General features: G+C 41.4%; 1 protein-coding gene and 1 pseudogene across 14 annotated transcripts in view; one reads left to right on the forward strand and one right to left on the reverse strand.

The window, feature by feature from the left end:
- ERC1 (ELKS/RAB6-interacting/CAST family member 1) overlaps window positions 1-17,396 on the forward strand; it is a 547,409-nt gene that overhangs the window by 418,572 nt on the left and 111,441 nt on the right. The gene's annotated exons all lie outside the window — the stretch shown is intronic.
- LOC140712830 (probable E3 ubiquitin-protein ligase DTX2) lies at window positions 1,766-4,027 on the reverse strand (annotated as a pseudogene).

Consider the following 17,396-nt stretch of genomic DNA (forward strand, 5'->3'; position numbering starts at 1 on the left):
AGGAAAAATGTGATTTGTTCTTATTTACTAACGTTTGGGAAGAACTGGCTTAACATTGATCTGAAGGATGTAGGGGTCACATACTTTTTTAAAAAAAATACTCAAATCTGATTTTCAAATTCTTAGCCCAGGGTCCTGGCCACTCCCCACTGGAGCAATATTTAGGACCACCAAGCTGGAAGACAGTAAATAATTGGATTCTTACATGTCAAACTGATTGTTGGCTCTCTGTAGTATACATGAATTGTTTTTGAATGAAGCTAAAATCCTGTGAAGACATACTAATAATCTAATATGAACCCAGTGAGATGAAAATCACCTTTTGGGACTTATTCTGTTCTATGAAAAAAAAATTATATGAAAAGTTCTCCCAACTAGCCAAGCAAATAGACCTGTCTGTAGTCTACTTAGTGATTTAAAGCCTTTTCCTTAGAAATGAAATCCATGATGGAAGCTTCTTGCCAATAAGAATAATGGAGAAAACCTTTAAAGCCACAACATGACGTAAAATCTCAAGTTGCCGTTATTCCGTATTGTCATGGTGAGCCAGAGAGACGTGGCTAGTCAGTTTTATTAACTACTTTCCCTTCCTTTCCTCTGTCCTATTTTCTGAACCAACAGAGGACTAAATTTTCTTACAGAGGCAGAAAGTTAAGACTTGAGATTTAAAGAATATGAGGGTAGAGTGTACCTTGTTGACTGTTACATTATTGCATCTGAGCCTTCAGATGACATCCTGAAATAAATCGCATAGTTAGGGTATTTTATACACCTATAATTCTCATTAGGGGCTTCACGATTTTGACAAATACACTATCAAAGGGAAGCACATCACAAGGAACACTACTTGCAGGTCAAATATTGACTAAGCTAGGGAGTATATTGTGTGATATTTCGGTCTGATGTTTCACTTTCAGTTTGTTGCTGTAATACACATACGGAATTTTTAAAATATATGTATTTTAGATTTATGCCGTGTTTGTAAATTCCCATAAATACATAAAAGGGCCATGCTAAGCTGTCTTTGGGGTGGCCACACTAGTGTATTTTCCTCTCACATTTTGCCATAAGCAGCAAGAAGAAACCAGGCCCACACCTTCAGCACTTTAACTGGAAATCTACTTAGCTGGATCTCTCAGTTCATTCAGCACATTCTCCACTTTCCACACAGCTGCAGGTGATGTTGCTAACGTTCTGGTACCGCATATCAACGATCCCAGTAACAAGTTCTTCGCTTCCCTTTAAGATCCAGTGGCAGCCTCCTGAAAGCCCCCATTTCAGCAAACAGCCAGTTCAGGGCACTTTAGGTTTGCACTAGTACTCTCCTCAGAATCTTTCCAAGTCTTCCAGCTTCCGCCCACTGCCCAGCTCCAAAGCCACGCTGGCGTTTGAAGTTTTTGTTACAGTGTTACCCCCATTCCCAGTTATGCCAGAATCTGTTAGTTATCTATTACTGCATAAACATTACCCTTAACTCAGTGGCTTAAAGTAATCGTTACCGTCTCACACAGTGACTGAGGCCAGGAATCTCCACGCAGCTTAGCAGGTGGTTCTGACTCGGGTCCCTTATGAGTTTACACTCAGGCTCTCGGTATTCAGTCATCTGAAGGGTTGGCGAGGGATGGAGGACCCACTTCCAAATTCATTCGCGAATTTATTTTTATTTTTATTTTTTTTTTAATTCTTTTTTTTTTTTTTTTTTTTTTTTTTTGGCTATAGAGCATTTATTACAAACAAAACTGAGGTAATAGAAGCTGACCCAGAACCCACACCCGCCCAGGCTGTGGCCATCTCTACTTGCCCCACACCAGTCCCTGAGCACCTCGGGCCCCCAGAAGACAGACGTGCCCCGCACACTGAGGTAGCTGCATCTTAAGCCCCTGCAACTCCCTAGGGTTGCCCAGTTCCCACACAGATCCCTGTCTGGAGGGGAGGAGGAGGGAGGGGCAGGCAGGTGGAGCCGTAGGTTCAGGTGGGGCATACCCCACGCCCCAACAAACATTCCAGCCTCTTAGGCTGGGTGCTTTCCCGCCTGCCCACCCAGCCAGCCGCGGGACAGCAGGGTGGCCACCAGAGGCAGCGTGCCAGGGCAAGAGGTCACTGCTGCTTCAGGCAGTCCTCGGTCACCCTCTGGGAGGCCAACTCGACCAGCACATTCTGCAGGTAGTTGGGGTCGGGTAGCCATGGCCTGTCGTGTTGCAGTCCGTCTCTGTCTTGTGGTAGATCTCATTCCACGCCACAGTATCGATATCACCCGTGGTGCTGGACGTGCCCACTGTCAAGATGAGCCACCTTTTCCAGGCCACCTTCAGGAGCTCCAGGACCTTGTGGCCCTGGGTGTTGCCTGGATGGTAGCACTGGCAGGGAACCCTCTGGCAGTAAACGGCTTTCCAGGGTCGGGGTGCTCGGGGCCCTGGATGCCATGCGGAATGTTGTAAACTGTGAGGATGGTCCCGCAGTCCTCATGGCCAGGGAGTGACACCTGGAACCTTAACACCTCCATCTTCCCCCGGAGCGGGGTCCCTGTTTTCTCTCCAGAGACGGTTTGGCTCTCCACCATACGGACTCCTCTGTAGGGTTACTTAGGACACGAGGGCCAGCGTCTCCGGAACAAGTGACCCAAGAGAGGAAGAGAACAACCAAAATGGAATTTGCGGTGTCTTCCATAACCTAACCTCAGAAGTGACATACCCTCCCCTCCGCCTTACTCTGTTGTGACATACCCTCCCCTCCGCCTTACTCTGTTGTGACATACCCTCCCCTCCACCTTACTCTGTTGTGACATACCATCCCCTCCGCCTTACTCTGTTGTGACATACCATCCCCTCCGCCTTACTCTGTTGATCGCACAGACCAGCCCTTATATCCTCTGGGAGGGGGCAGCACAGCGATGCGAACACCTGGAGACAGAGATCCTTGCAGCCATCCTGAGGGCTGACTACCGCAGCAAGTGTGTGATAAACAAACGTGGTGTGTTCATGCAGTGAAATGCTGCTCAGCAGTGGGTAGAAATGAACTACAGACACACAACAGGATGGACGAATCGCAAAGACACACCGAGCAAAAATGGAGACACAGAAAAGTACACACTGTGTGATTCCACTGTACTCTGTAGTGTAAGAAAGCAGATCAGAAAACAAAGCAGAACTTATTTCATCTTTTCTTCCGCTCGTCAGCTCACTTGAGAGGCCTGCAGGGGGAAAGGGACAAGTTCTATTCTCTTTCACTCCTCTGCCTTCTTCATCTTCTGATGCTGCTTCTCTGGCCAGCATTGTTTCCTTTGGGGTGGAGCAGCAGCCAAAAGACACAAACCTAACAGCTCTCTGTAACATCACTTGACCCACAGAAAGCGCGTGCATCCTTGCCCTGCCAAATGGTGAGAAATAGGCTGCCTCGATACTTCTGTTTCCATCTGCCGTCTGTCTCCTCCTCAGATAAGCACCAGGCAGATAACAAGTCTGATGCCTGAGTAGATACAAACGAAGGAATGAGATGTCAGTCTCCTTGACTTGTACTCACACCCAGTCTTTAGGAGTGGTTCTCTTTGAGCCCTCTGTCTCTCAGCTAAGGCAAAGGGGGTTTTCTTGTGAATGAACACATAACTCTCCATGTGACAAGTCCTTCTTCCAGCCTGAACACTAGCTCACACCAGTCTTAGATGGATGTAGGGGCACCTGCTGAGACACTGGACTGCTGACAATAGTGCCTTTTCGGCCACTGGCCACTAAGCTGCCTTCATACACATTGGTTGCTTAGCTCTTTTTTGTCACCGGCTTTGGGCCTTGGTCACCAATTCTGTAACAACTGGAAAAGCCCACTCATCATACTATTAAAACTGTTTTACATTCTAAAAGAAGCTAACAGTGGTAGAATAAAACCACAGAGAGCTCCTGAGTTGTCAGTGAATAAAGGGAAAATCAAATAGCAAGTGTTCTAGCAGCTTAAGTGCTGCAGAAATTGTGGGAGTAAAATGTTGTAAACATCTGTTCATCTCACTTGGTTTAAATTCTTGATAATGAGGCCAGCCTCTGAGAGCATTTATGTACTCCTTTGTTTTATATATAAATCTGTTATTTATAATGCCAGGTGCCTGTTTTATGACTCAGAAGACATTCCTCAAAACACATCTGTGTTAGGCACTGCCAGGGCCCCTTCACCTTGCTTGTCCTTGATGGTGCCTACGTCATATTGTATCTGCTGTGTACATGAGTATCAGCCTCCCAGCTGTCCTGTATGGTATTATCTCCTTGAGGGTGACTGTTGTTTTATTCTAGAAAATGAAAACTTTGGTTTGAATATTCAGAATTTGACAGAAGAATACAATTCAGAAAGTACAGAAGATTACAGTTCAGTCTATATTTAATAATTCAATGGCCCTTATTTTTTATGTACTTATTTATTTTTAATAGAGACAGAGACTCACTCTTGCCCAGGCTGGAGTGCAGTGTGTAATCATAGCTCCTGGCCTCAAGCCATCCTCCCACCTTGACCTCCCAAAGTGCTGAGATTACACACATGAGCCACCACAACTGGCCTCAGTGGCCCCTACTGACTAGTTAAGATAAAAATGTTAATCTCTTAAAAACTATTTTATCTCCTTTCAACCCTAAGTTTGTGTATATTAAGTACTCAAATGTATATACTTCTTCCTCTGAACCATTACAAACACTAAGATCAACTAGATTGTTTCTACTGATGGTATCCAGATTGTTTTGAAAGGAGCTAGATGCAAACCATTTTTCATCCACTGTCCTCACTTCTGGAATTGCCTTGCACTTCCTCAGCTTAATCTCTACTTTAAACTTCTCTTCAAATCATCATCATAGGCTGGAATTTCCTAGCCTGAAGTCAGTATTTTTCCTTATCATTAGCAACGCCATTGTTCACATATTCATTTTCCCTTGGGCTTAAGTTGAACAAATGAGAAGAAAGGAGAAAGGGAGGGAGCAGAGAGAAAGAGAAAGAAACTTTTCACTTGGACCAGAGTTGTTGATTGTATTTATTCTTTATGTTAAGCCAGGTTATTCTTGTTGGTGTGATTATTTGTTCGAATCTAAGAATTCCTGTTCTGTAGCCATTCCTGTCTGTTTTTCCTGTTTGTATGTATAGTGTGGTACAATGGATATAGTGTGGTACAATAGTGTGGTACAACATTTTACAATAGTAAAACTACACCGAGAGTCAGGAGACCTGAGCTCAAGATCCGACTCTATTGATAACTAAGTATTTAATCATGAACGTAGTAACACCGTCAAAGAATATCAAACACTTCACACTTTACAAGGTACTATTGGGATACTTAATAGCGCCTAACCCTAGGGCTGTATGGGCAGATGTCATAAATAAAAGGAGTGAGTGAAGTGGTTTCAGGCCACAGGAGAAAGGGAACTGTGATAAACCAGGGGCCACATGGTGTTATCTACAGAGGCAGGCCCGTTTAATTCCAGCTCTTGTGGCCATGTTAGATGTGAGTCCCGTGTTATTCAGGCATCCATTTTTCCCTGGAGAATTCAGATGTTTATATAAATCTCTTTATGTCTAAGTGTCGGCAGCTAAAGTATTTTTTATTTTTATATAAATGAGGCCACAAGGCTGATTTAATTTTATTTGTTTTAACACAAATAAGGCCACAAGCTGCCTAACTTGCCTCTTTGGGCTTTATCTTCCTTATCTATAATATTGGGTGGATAGATCAAATGATTTTAAAGTCTAAAATTCATTATTTTCTGTATTTTGATAAATCAACTTATTTACCTGTAGCTGTATCATCTGCTAAGTGCTGACATTGAGTTTAAAAAGAAGCAATCAAAAAGCATAAGAAAACATATGTAAAGATTGTTTAACTCTGTCTATAGAAATTTGCTTTTTTATGAAAGTATTATTTTATTAAAAAGTATTGCATTTTGAAGATGAAAAAATCCTGGGTTTTTTTGAATCCTTCAAAGAAATAGATCATATTTTGATAAATTCTGCTTGATTGGAGCTATTGATAAGTAAAAAGTCCCGAGGCTGGGAATGTGGGGAAACCTGGATTCAGCCCAGTCTCCTTTCATCATCTGTTACATTTTTTTGTCATAAATTCCAGATGTAGGAAAAATCCCTCACAACAATTTGATAAGACTCTTCCCTTCATTTCCAGCATCAAATCTAACTTGCCTATCGTCAAACTGCTCCCTTTTATGATGCCACAGGGAATTAATTTATAAATCTTCTGAGTTTCCTGACCCCTCTTGAATGGTCTCAATGCAGATAAATCAACCCAGGTTTCCTGCCCGTATGCTGGTGCCCTCCTCTCCGTTTCTTCTGTGTCCATCAGGCGGTATGATTTATAGCTGCCTTTCCTGTGCTCGTTGATGCTGGTGCCCTCCTCTCCGTTTCTTCTGTGTCCGTCAGGCGGTATGATTTATAGCTGCCTTTCCTGTCCTTGTTGACGCTGGTCTGAGGATCTCATTAAGCATATGTAAAACTAGAAAGATTAGTGTGAGGGTCACTCCCTCCTCCATTAAACTTCTCTTGGTGGGAATCAGTCAGACCAATATATGCCAAAAATCTGTTCCTGCTGCCTCTTTTAGTCTCTTTTGAACTGATGTAGATACTCATTAAAAGCAGATGTAAATTAGACAGGTGTGGTGGGCGCCTGTAATCCCAGCTACTTGGGAGGCTGAGGCAGGAGAATCACTTGAACCTGGGAAGCAGAGGCTGCAGTGAGGCAAGATCGCACCACTGCATTCCAGCCTGGGAGACAGAACAAGACTCTGTCACACACACAACAAAAAGCGAATGTGGAATTAAATGATATTTGCATTGAAGGATAATAGGAGTGGTGTTAAACTAGAATATTAGCTGTCACTGAGTGCCAGTTTCAGAAGCTGTAATTTACATGACCAAAGGTACTATCACATGACTTTCTAGAAAACAGTATTCATGCCATTAGGCATCTCCAGAAGATAATATTTAACATCTAGGCAGCTGAGCCCTATTTTGAGTTCTTTCTGTGAATTAATTCATTTAGTCATCACTACAGCCCTAAGAAGTAGAGTTATCCTCATTTTACAGAGAGGGAAAGAGGTTAAGTAACTTGCCCTAAGTCACATAGCTCGTAAGTGACTGAACCAGGATTCAGAACAAATCGTATCACTCCAGAGCTGACATTCCTAATCATTGTACCAAAATGTGTTACCATCATTACAGTACGTGCTTTAGGTAAGAGCTTTCAATAGCCTTCGGCCGTATTATTAATAACCCCATCGTACTCAGTTGTAATAAATAGTACTTTAATCTACCCTTATTATAAATTACAGTGAAAATATATACATTACTGTAAAGGACTGCCCCCAATTTAAAAAAATTAATTCAGAATCCTGACAGGTCAAACTGTTTTCCAAATCTTGTATTAAAAAGATGTCTTCTAATTTTAACAATTACCTTGTAAATAGTTGACTGGATTAATGAACAGCTGTACAGCCGAGGACAGGGTAAAATGACAAGCTAATTTTTAAGTAGCTAAGTTCGAAAATCCATGTGCTAATAACTCTAAATTACCAGTGGAAATAATTTTGTTATTAAAATACTACTGACTGTCATATATACATAGACAAGATGTATGCAAATCTGCTTCCAAAGTATTGCACGGCATTTATTAAGATACCTTTTAGCCACCAGCTTTTTTTTAAATTTTAAGAATCAATTAATTTGCGTTCTTAAGAGCTCATAGAGATGGGTGATTGGAAAGCTGTTGAAAAGTTCATAGAAAATAGTGACTGTTGAAAGAGGAACATTATCATACCTGAAGTTCAATATTTTTCCCCCTATATTTCAAAAGTTTTATGAAATATAAGAATTTAAAGAAACAGATTGTTGAGCTTTAATACTAAAACAGTATTTGTAGTAGTTGGTTTTCAGGGTAGAGAATGCTGAAAGTTGATGGTACTGCCAGCCTTGCTCCTGAATGGAGCATTTTGAATTGGATATGATGTTTTTCCTGGTCTTGCATAAAATTGCAACCTACTAATGGTGAAATTTAAAATTATAGGTTCTCAGAAAATAATTTGGAACATGTACAGTCTGGGCCGACCTACCTTTTAACTAGCTGATTCAGTAGAAATATGCAAAGAGATTGAGTGGGTATTACTATGTTTACATCTACATAGGCACTTTACGAGCACACCCAAATTGCACACCTGAAACAATTACCAAACTGTCTCCCGAGATCCAGATGCTAAAACACTTAGAGAAGCCTGGTTGGTTCCCAGTCATGGCCCGAAGCCAGTGAAGGGACACAGGTGCACCACGTTCCCCTAGTCCACCCTAGTCCACAGTGTTTACCAGTTCTTCATTTCAACTTCTGTTACATGGAAGATCCTTATAAATCAGGTTTTCTTCCCTGACAGGTTTCCTCACAGTTACCTTCCTATCTGTCTTATTACTGAGAAACAATAGCCAGAAGAACTGAAGGAACCCTGTTTCTAAGGCTGGTTCTGGTTCAGCTCATCGCTCTCTAGAGCTCTCTTTGTATTTAGACATCAAGACAGCAGTCACAGCAGTGTTCCCTGAGCCCGCATTGTCCTCCTGAACAGTAGATGAAATTACCAGCAGCTGACTTGCGGCTGTTCTTACGGCTGTGCACCAAAATGACTGTTTCTCTTAATATATATTTTAACAATCTGAGATGAGACTAAGTGGGTCTCTCACTTTTATGTTGTCTGGTAAGATGAGCCATAACTTAAATATCCTTCTTTTTATTACCATAATGATATAACTATAGCAAAGAAAAAGCATGAGCTGTGATTGACGGAAATTACTCTGCTTGTCAGATATCAAGATCATTTCCCCATTGCTTAAAGCTTCTTGCAATACAGCCTTTTTTTTTTTTTTTTTTTGAGACAGAGTCTTGCTCTTTTGCCCAGGCTGGAGTGCAGTGGCATGAGCTTGGCTCACTGCAACCTCCACCTCCCAGGTTCAAGCGATTCTCCTGCCTCAGCCTCCCGAGTAGCTGGGACTACAGGTGCCTGCCACCATGCTTGGCTAATTTTTGTATTTTTAGTAGAGACAAGGTTTCACCATATTGGCCAGGCTGATCTCGAACTCCTGACCTTGTGATCCGCCCACCTCGGCCTCCCAAAATGTTGGGATTACAGGCCTGAGCCACCATGCCCAGTCACAAAAAAAATTTTAATGAAATGCATACAGCCAGGCACGGTGGCTTATACCTGTAATCCCAGCACTTTGGGAGGCTGAGGCGGGTGGATCACTTGAGGTCAAGAGCTCGAGACCAGCCTGGCAAACATGGTGAAACCCTGTCTCTACTAAAAATACAAAAAGTAGCCGGCCGTGGTGGTGCACACCTGTAATCCCAGCTACTCCAGGAGGATCAGAGTAGGCAGGAGGATCGCATGGACCCAGGAGGCAGAGATTGCAGTGAGCCAAGATCACACCACTGCACTCCAGCCTGGGCAACAGAGCATGACTTTGTCTCAAAAAATAATAATAATAATTACATACATTTAAAAGTACACATGTCTAAGTATACATGTCAGTGAAATTTTACACACTTATGTAACCAGCATCCAAATCCAGGAAGCAGATTATTGCCAACACCCCAGGAACTCGTTCTTACACTCCCTTTTCAGGTACCATCCCCTGCCTATTCCTCCAAGAGTAACTACTCTACTGAATTCTGACAGTATTGATTAGTTGTGTCTTAAAAAGTCAAAACTTAAAGATTTTATGTCAATAGAGCAACCAGGGACCCAGAGGCAGAAGCCAACGGAGCCACCACAGGCAGAGGGCGTAGCCTTGAGCCAGAGGATTGTTCTCAGACCTTGGAACCGAATGGAATTTTCTCTGCTGGATTTCAGACTTGCTTGGGGCTGATGACCCCTTTTTTTCTTCCAGTTTTTCCCTTTTGGAATGAGAATGTCTATTATATACTGGTCCCACCATTGTATTTTGGAACCTGATAACTTGTTTTCTGTTTCGCATGTTGACAGATGGAGAAGATGGATCATACTTTGTCTCCCTCATACCCAATTCAGATTAATTAGATGAGGAGATACGGGACTTTTGAGTGATGCTATTTAGATGGACTTTTGGATTTAGAGTTGATGCGGTACTGGGTTAAGATTTTTGGGGATACTGGAATGGGGTGAACATATTTTGTGTATGGGACAGATATTAATTTGGTGGGACTAGAAGGCAGGCTGTAGTAGATTGAATGCCCCCCAAAACATTTGCCCTCCCCAAACATATTGCCCCCAAAAAACATATGTCCACATCCAAATTCCTGTAACCTGTAAATGTAACCGTATTTGGGTCAAGGGTCTTTGCAGACGGGATTAAATTAAGGATTTCAAGAAGAGATCATTCTTAATTATCCAGGTGGGGCCCTAACCCTAATGACAAGTCCTTGTGAGAGACAGAAGACAGATACAGAAGATAAGGTGATGTAAAGGCAAAGGGAGAGATTAGACTGGGTGGCTATGAACCAAGAAATGTCCACCGTCACCAAAGCCAAAAGAGGCAAGGAAGGATTCTCCCTTAGCGTCTCCACAAGGAATGTGGCCCTGCCAACACCATACTTTTGGACTTGGGGCCGCTAGAACGGTGAGAGAGTAAATTTATATTGTGTTTATGTTGTTTGTGATCATTTCTTTTGGACTTGTGGCTGCTCGAACGGTGAGAGAGTAAATTTATGTTGTGTTCATGTTGTTTGTGATCATTTCTTATGGCAGCTCCACGAAACTAACGCATGGAGTAGGTAACACACCTTCTCAAGTCCTTCATGTATGAGTATGACAAGCTTGTTGCCCCTGAGCGTATTAGGGTTCCGCTTTATTTGAAGGAGAAAGATAAATACATTATCTCTGCTTAATGACTAGCATTTGTTGATATATGCAAAGAAGACATTCTTAAGACAGCCTGGGGCAGAAGAGGTCAAACAATATTTTTGGAGAAAGGAGAATACTAAAAGGCTAATAAGAGTTAGACTCATGAATGAGCTAGAAAAGGAGCCTCTTAGGCAGAGGGATCATTGTGGCTGGGGGTGCTGAAGCATGAAGCATCCTGAGATCAGGGAGCCATAGAAGGCTTCTTCTTACCAAGTCTGCACTACTGGGCAGTGACGTGAGACTCCAGAGCTGGGAGGGGACAGATCATGGAGATCCCTGTATTGACAATGCTGAGAGTAGTTTGGACTTGCTCCTATAGGTGATGCCAAGCCATGGAGAGGCTTTTAGTCTCACTGATGTTTTCAGAGTTTTCTTTTATAGATAAATCAATCACTCTGGCAGCTAATGGAGGAAGTTAAGGGGAGCCTGGAGTAAGAAGATGGTAAGATTAAAAACAGGGAGACTGTTTAAGGGAGACTGTTTAAGAATCTATTCCAGTTATGCAGATAGGAAATGATGAGGACAAGAAGACAAGGTAGTTGAGATGGAGTAATGTTTTCACTAGGCCATTCTGTGTATCAAACACCACCTAATTTTAGTGCCTTAACACAGTAGACGCTTATTTCTTGGTTATGCAAAGTCCACTACAGATCTTGCTGACTCTGTGAGGAAGTTGCCCTCCATACAGCAATTCAGTAATCCAACTCTACTTAAAATTTTCTAGTTTAGCTCTTTCAGTATGAGGCCTTCTTGGTGACCGTGGCAAAGGAACCACTAATTGGTAGTTCCCGTGCTGTTTCTTCTATGCTGGGGCCCCAAGGTCACTACTCCCAGACCACGGACCAGTCAGATGTCTGGTTTGGCCAAGTAAGTGGATGTTGTCTCCCTAATTAAAATGAGTAGTAAAGAAGAAAGACCATTTATGGAAGAGAATATAACATGCCCCTTTTTAGTAGAGTTGAATTTGAGGTGATTTATACCCAAATAGATATGTCAAGAAGGCCATTGGCTAGAGATGTTAATTTTGGAGTCATCAGAACAGAAATACTAGTTAAACCCATGAAAATGGAATAGCTTACTTAAGAGAGAATATAGGCAAGTCATACTTTTTACTGTTTTCTCACACATACTGAAATATTAATACAGGCCATTATTGTCATCCTTATAGATTATAGCTCAATTAGCTTATGCCCTCTGTAAGCCTGTTGGTAATGGATTTCAGAACTGGCTCTACTGGATATGCATTGCTAGAAGTTTTTATGCAGTTCTAGGGTTTTTAAGACCTTTTTTTTTCACATCTTACATGTGTTGAAAATGCTTTAAGCATTTATGGCACAATATATCACCAGTGATTGTGATCTTAGGTACCACATAGCCATTTTGCTGTTTTGATATATAAATTAATAAAACTCTGTTCCTGGAAATGAGGATAATGCTACATGAATACTCCAAAGAGTTAACATAAAAGTAGTCTTGAAAAGCACTCCCTTAAGAAAAGAATTCTGTCCCAATGCTATTGATTCCAGGGTATTTTGTCTATTTTCCTTTAAAGCACCTTACATTAAAAAATCTGTTTTGCATTCAGTCTCTAAGCAAAAATATGTAGTGCCTTTAAAGAAACAACAACAAACTCTTGAGTCGGTTTATCTGTCCATTTTAAGTGACACATTTATTTCATGAACTAATTAAACTTGTCATTAAGGCTTCATTAATTTCCTCTCCACTCCTGGGTTGGGGTTGTTGAATCAGAGCAGGGCTGTGTGTGTCTGGAAATGACCTTTGTATAGTTGGGTGGTAAATTATACTTCAAAATACCAGTAGACATTTTATTTAAAATTTTGTTTTCTTTGGTAGATGATTTCCTTCTAATTATAGTAGTAAACACTGGTATGTTATGATTAGTGATTAGCTTATAACAAACATCTAAACAGGGATAAATCAGCCTGTTTAGTGATAAACCTGTCTTTTGATATAATTAGAACTGATCACTAGCCACTATGTCTCTGTTTCTAGGACAGTGTAACCCACAGTGACATAAATTAAATTTCTTAAAAAATCAAGGATGCAGTAAATACCAACTGTCCATTAATATTGATTAATAAATCAATACATTTTTAAAATAAGTTTAATTTTTCAAATTGATAAAAGTAAAAATTGCTAAATTGATATATTACTGAGTTAATGAAATTAACATTTATTATTAATCTAAATGAGAAGGTGAAACATGGGACAAAGAATGAATTTTTCTGAACCTAAAAACTGGAAGGAAAGTCAAAAGTACTTACCAGAACATGCTTAGGATGCCCTAGAGGTATTGTCAGTTTATCTCCTGGAGGTGGGGGTAGTTTCGTCACCACCAAAATAAAACTGTGGTCAAACCATGAGTTTTGGAGTATTAAATGAACCCCGTTGTGGATTCACTATGGTCAAATTACTACAAGAATTGGGACTGGAATAGGTTGCCCTGCCCTAGAAGTTTCCTAGTTGATTGAGTTGAGGTCACTTCCAGACACACACAGTCCCACTCTGATTCAACCATCCCACTCTAGGAATGGAGAGGAAATTAATGAAGCCTTAGTGACAAGTTTGATGAGGGAGGGAGCAACTATGCTGGCAGGTCTTCTAAGGAGCTGTTTCTGACTTCTGGTGCCCAGCAGTAGTCCAACTATCGTAGCTAATCAGCTGCTGCCCAGTTAGCTAACCCTGTTGGCAAGATGAATGTTTTAGTTCCCTGCTGTGCCTTTAATCATAATTGTCTTTTATTCATTCAGTTTGAGGTCTTCCCGGTTCTTGGGATGTTGAGTGATTCTCAGTTGAAACCTGGACATTTTGGATGTTATGCTATATGACTCTGGGTCTTACTTAGACTTCTGTTTTAGCTGGTTTTCTTTGACACCACTCCAGCAGGGGAAGAGTGGGGTGCTGCCTCAGTGTTGCCCAGTGGAGGTAGAAGTCCGGGTTCCCCACTTGGGCCCTGCTGACAGTCAAGGGGTAGAGGCTCCTTGTTACTCCTAGCTGAAGATGGGCACTCATGTCCCCACTAGGCTTCACTGATGTATCCCTGCCTGGTTGGGGTAGGAAGGCCTCCTGTAACACCGTGTGGGTGAAGGAAGTGGGGCCTAGTTACTGCTGTGCAGTAGTGAAGGTCCTGACTCTCCACTAGGAGACACGGCTGTTGCTGCTCCATGGGGATGGAATTCTAGAATCCTCACCTAGTCCCCAGTGACACCGTGGAGGGGAGACTTCATTGCTGACAGATAGAAAATAAAGCCCTGCCTCCCTCGGCTTTCCCTGACACCTTCCAGTGGAGCAGGGAGAGGCTGAAGCACCTCCTCACAACCTAGTTAGCAAGGGGCTTGCTGTTTGGTCTTTACTAACATGAGTCACAGTGGACCACAGTGTTTTTTGTGGTCTTTGGAGTAGAGTGATTATTGTCCCACAGGTTTCTATCTTGCTAGGCTGTCCGTTTCCTTTAGAGGCTTCTTTGGCTAGAGAGAGTGGGCTTCTGTTGAGGCTTTTTTTGTCTATGCCTGTTGGTATTTCCAGGTTATCAGCTTCTTCAGCTCCACACCTGGATATATAAGGCAAAAAGAAGGTCCAGGGAGCTGCAGGTCACAGCACTCCTGACTGGTCTGCCTTCTCTCTGCCTTTTTAATGTTTCTCTCTGTGTGTATAGTTTTTGTTGTACTTTTATACTTAGTGTGCTGGAGAAAAAAAAAAATATTCCTGATACTTCATAAAGACAGTAAGGCAGACGCCATTCAGGGGACCACTGAGATGAGGATTTGTGTTAGAGGACAGAGATCGGGCTCAACTGAGAATACATGAGAACCAATGGAGATATGTAGCCAAGGAGCAGGGTGGGGGTCAGTGATGGAAAATTACTAAGAAGACACATCATGGCCGGGAGATTCTTGCCAGACATACTCAGGAGGAGTTGCTGAAGACAAGCCAGAGAGATGACATATTGATAGCGGGAGATGAGGAATTTGATCAGATCTCATGAGTGATCAGATGTCAAGCCTGGGGATTTATTTTTGAAGGAAGACTTAAGCAAACTACCTTTTCTCTTTAGGAAAACAAAATGTATGTTCTGGGCTTAGGTATATAAGTAATCAGTAGGTTGAATTTTAATGCTTACATTCAGATAACCAATTTTTTTAAGTTACAATTTTCATTACTACCTCATCCCTTAGCCCCAGTCACATATTTACATGTTTTGGAAAACCATACGTCTGGCAGCAGTTGAGTTTTGATGTCCAGTATCATTGCTTTATTCAGCTTCTAATTCATTTTAAGTGGTCCTTAATGGATATTCATTTCTTATCAGAATCAATCTATACCTGATACTTGTGTATTTCTAGAAATCAAAGTTTTTCAAATACTTGCATTTATGAAATTATAAGTGGAAATATTTCAGTAACTATGAAGAGATAGATCATTTAAAATACTTTTCTAAAGTGGAAATATTTCAACAACTATGAAGAGATAGATCATTTAAGATACTTTTCTGTAACAACTTTTTTTTAGAAAAGCCTGATTTTAATAAATGGTAATTTTCTGGTTTTTTTCTTCTACACAAAAGACTGAAGGCCATTTATCTCAGTTGTACAAAAAAGAAACTTTGGAGAATAGAGAAAAAAATAAAGAATGCAATAGTAGTTGTGGGAAAATTTTAACAATGTAACCACATATATGTTTTTACAAATACATATATACAGATAAATCCTTTAGTCAGAGAATAGGAGGAAAAAGTGGTATTGGAGAGTATGGCCTTTTATCATTTGCTTTCATTTCATTTGCTTTCAATCTGAATGGTTCAGTAAGAATCTAAAAATGCTTTTATATCCTCTGGGTTTATTTAAAGAAAGATACTTCACTGTATGTACACACAGGTGTATAGTTGGTTTACATTTTGAGTCAATTATATTCTTTTCTTACCACATATGGACCATGATTTTGTAAAAGGAAGAGATAAAATTCCTTCAGAACTTCTAGCTTTAAGAACTTTGGGCATGGTGGCTTACGTCTGTAACCCCAGCACTTTGGGAAACCAAAAGGCAAGAGGATCACTTGAGCCCAGGAGTTCGTGACCAGCCTGAGCAACATGGGGAAACCTCATCTCTACACAACAAAAAATTTTAAAATTAGCTGGGCATGGTGGTGCATATCTATAGTCCCAGCCCTTAGGAAGCTGAGATGGGAGGATCACTTGAGCCCAAGAGGTCAACGTTGCAGTGAGCTGTGACTGTGCTGCTGCACTTCAGCCTGGGCGACAGAGGAGACCCTGTCTCAATTTAAATATAAAAAGAACTTTTATTCTTGTGATCTCAAGTGTTTTTTTTTTTTTTTTGCCTTTAGAGAGAGCACGTGTATGTGTGTGTGTGTGTGTGTGTGTGTGTGTGTAAAGTGCTTGGATTCTTGAAGATCACTTTCTCTGCTTAGCTGTTCTTCAAGCAGGATAAAATATGCTGTATTTGTGTGATTATAAAAAGCATTAAGCAATTTAATTTCTGTATATTTAGTAAGGAAATGATCATACTTAAAAAAAACTTTTTTTTTTTTTTTTAGAAATAGGGTCTCCCACTGTCACATAGGCTGGTGTGCAGTGGCATAATCATAGCTTATGATAGCCTCAAACACCTGGCCTCAAGCTGTCCTCTCACGTCAGCCTCCGAAGTAGCTGGGACAACAGGTGCCCGCCACCATGCCCAGCTAATTAAAAAAAAAATTTTTTTTTATAGAGGCAGAGTCTTGCTACATTGCCCAGGCTGGTCTTGCACTCTTGGCCTCAAGAGATCCTCCCACCTCAACCTCCCAAAGCGCTAGTGGTAAGGTGTAAGCCACCATTCCTGCCCTGTACTTTTATTTGAAGAGGAAATACTAAACTTATCTACTTTGCAGTAATAAAATAGTTGGGTTGGGGTGCAGCTTGTGCCACCATCCTTGAGAAAATATTTTTTTAGCTTGCATTTTAACACCATGTAAAATCACACACAAAAACGATCTGTTAGCTATGAAGAAATTTAGTATTACTTCTTGTTTTCATGGCCTCTGTATCTGTAAAATATAACCGTATACTCAGTGATACGGTTTGGCTTTGTGTCCCCAGCCAAATCTCATGTTGATTGTTATTCGCAGTGCTGAAGAAGGGGCCTGGTGAGAGGTGATTGGACCATGGGGGCGGCATTCCTCCATGTTGTTCCCATGATAGTGAGTGAGTTCTCATGAGATCTGATGGTTTGAAAGTGTGCGACACTCCCCGTCGCCTGTGCTCTCACTCTCTCCTGCCACCATGTAGAAGAGGTGCTTGCTTCCCCTTCGCCTTCCGCCATGATTGTAAGTTTCCTGAGGCCTTCCAGTCATGTTTCCTGTGGAGCCTGAGGGACTGAGTCAGTTGAACCTATTTTCTTCCTAAATTACCCAGTCTCAGGTAGTTCTTTATAGCAGTGTGAGAGTGGACTGATACACTCAGCCACTCAGATAACCTAAATTACAGACAAATTGTGG

The sequence above is a fragment of the Chlorocebus sabaeus genome, chromosome 11 (assembly GCF_047675955.1).
Source record: "Chlorocebus sabaeus isolate Y175 chromosome 11, mChlSab1.0.hap1, whole genome shotgun sequence".
Taxonomy (NCBI): Eukaryota; Metazoa; Chordata; class Mammalia; order Primates; family Cercopithecidae; genus Chlorocebus; species Chlorocebus sabaeus.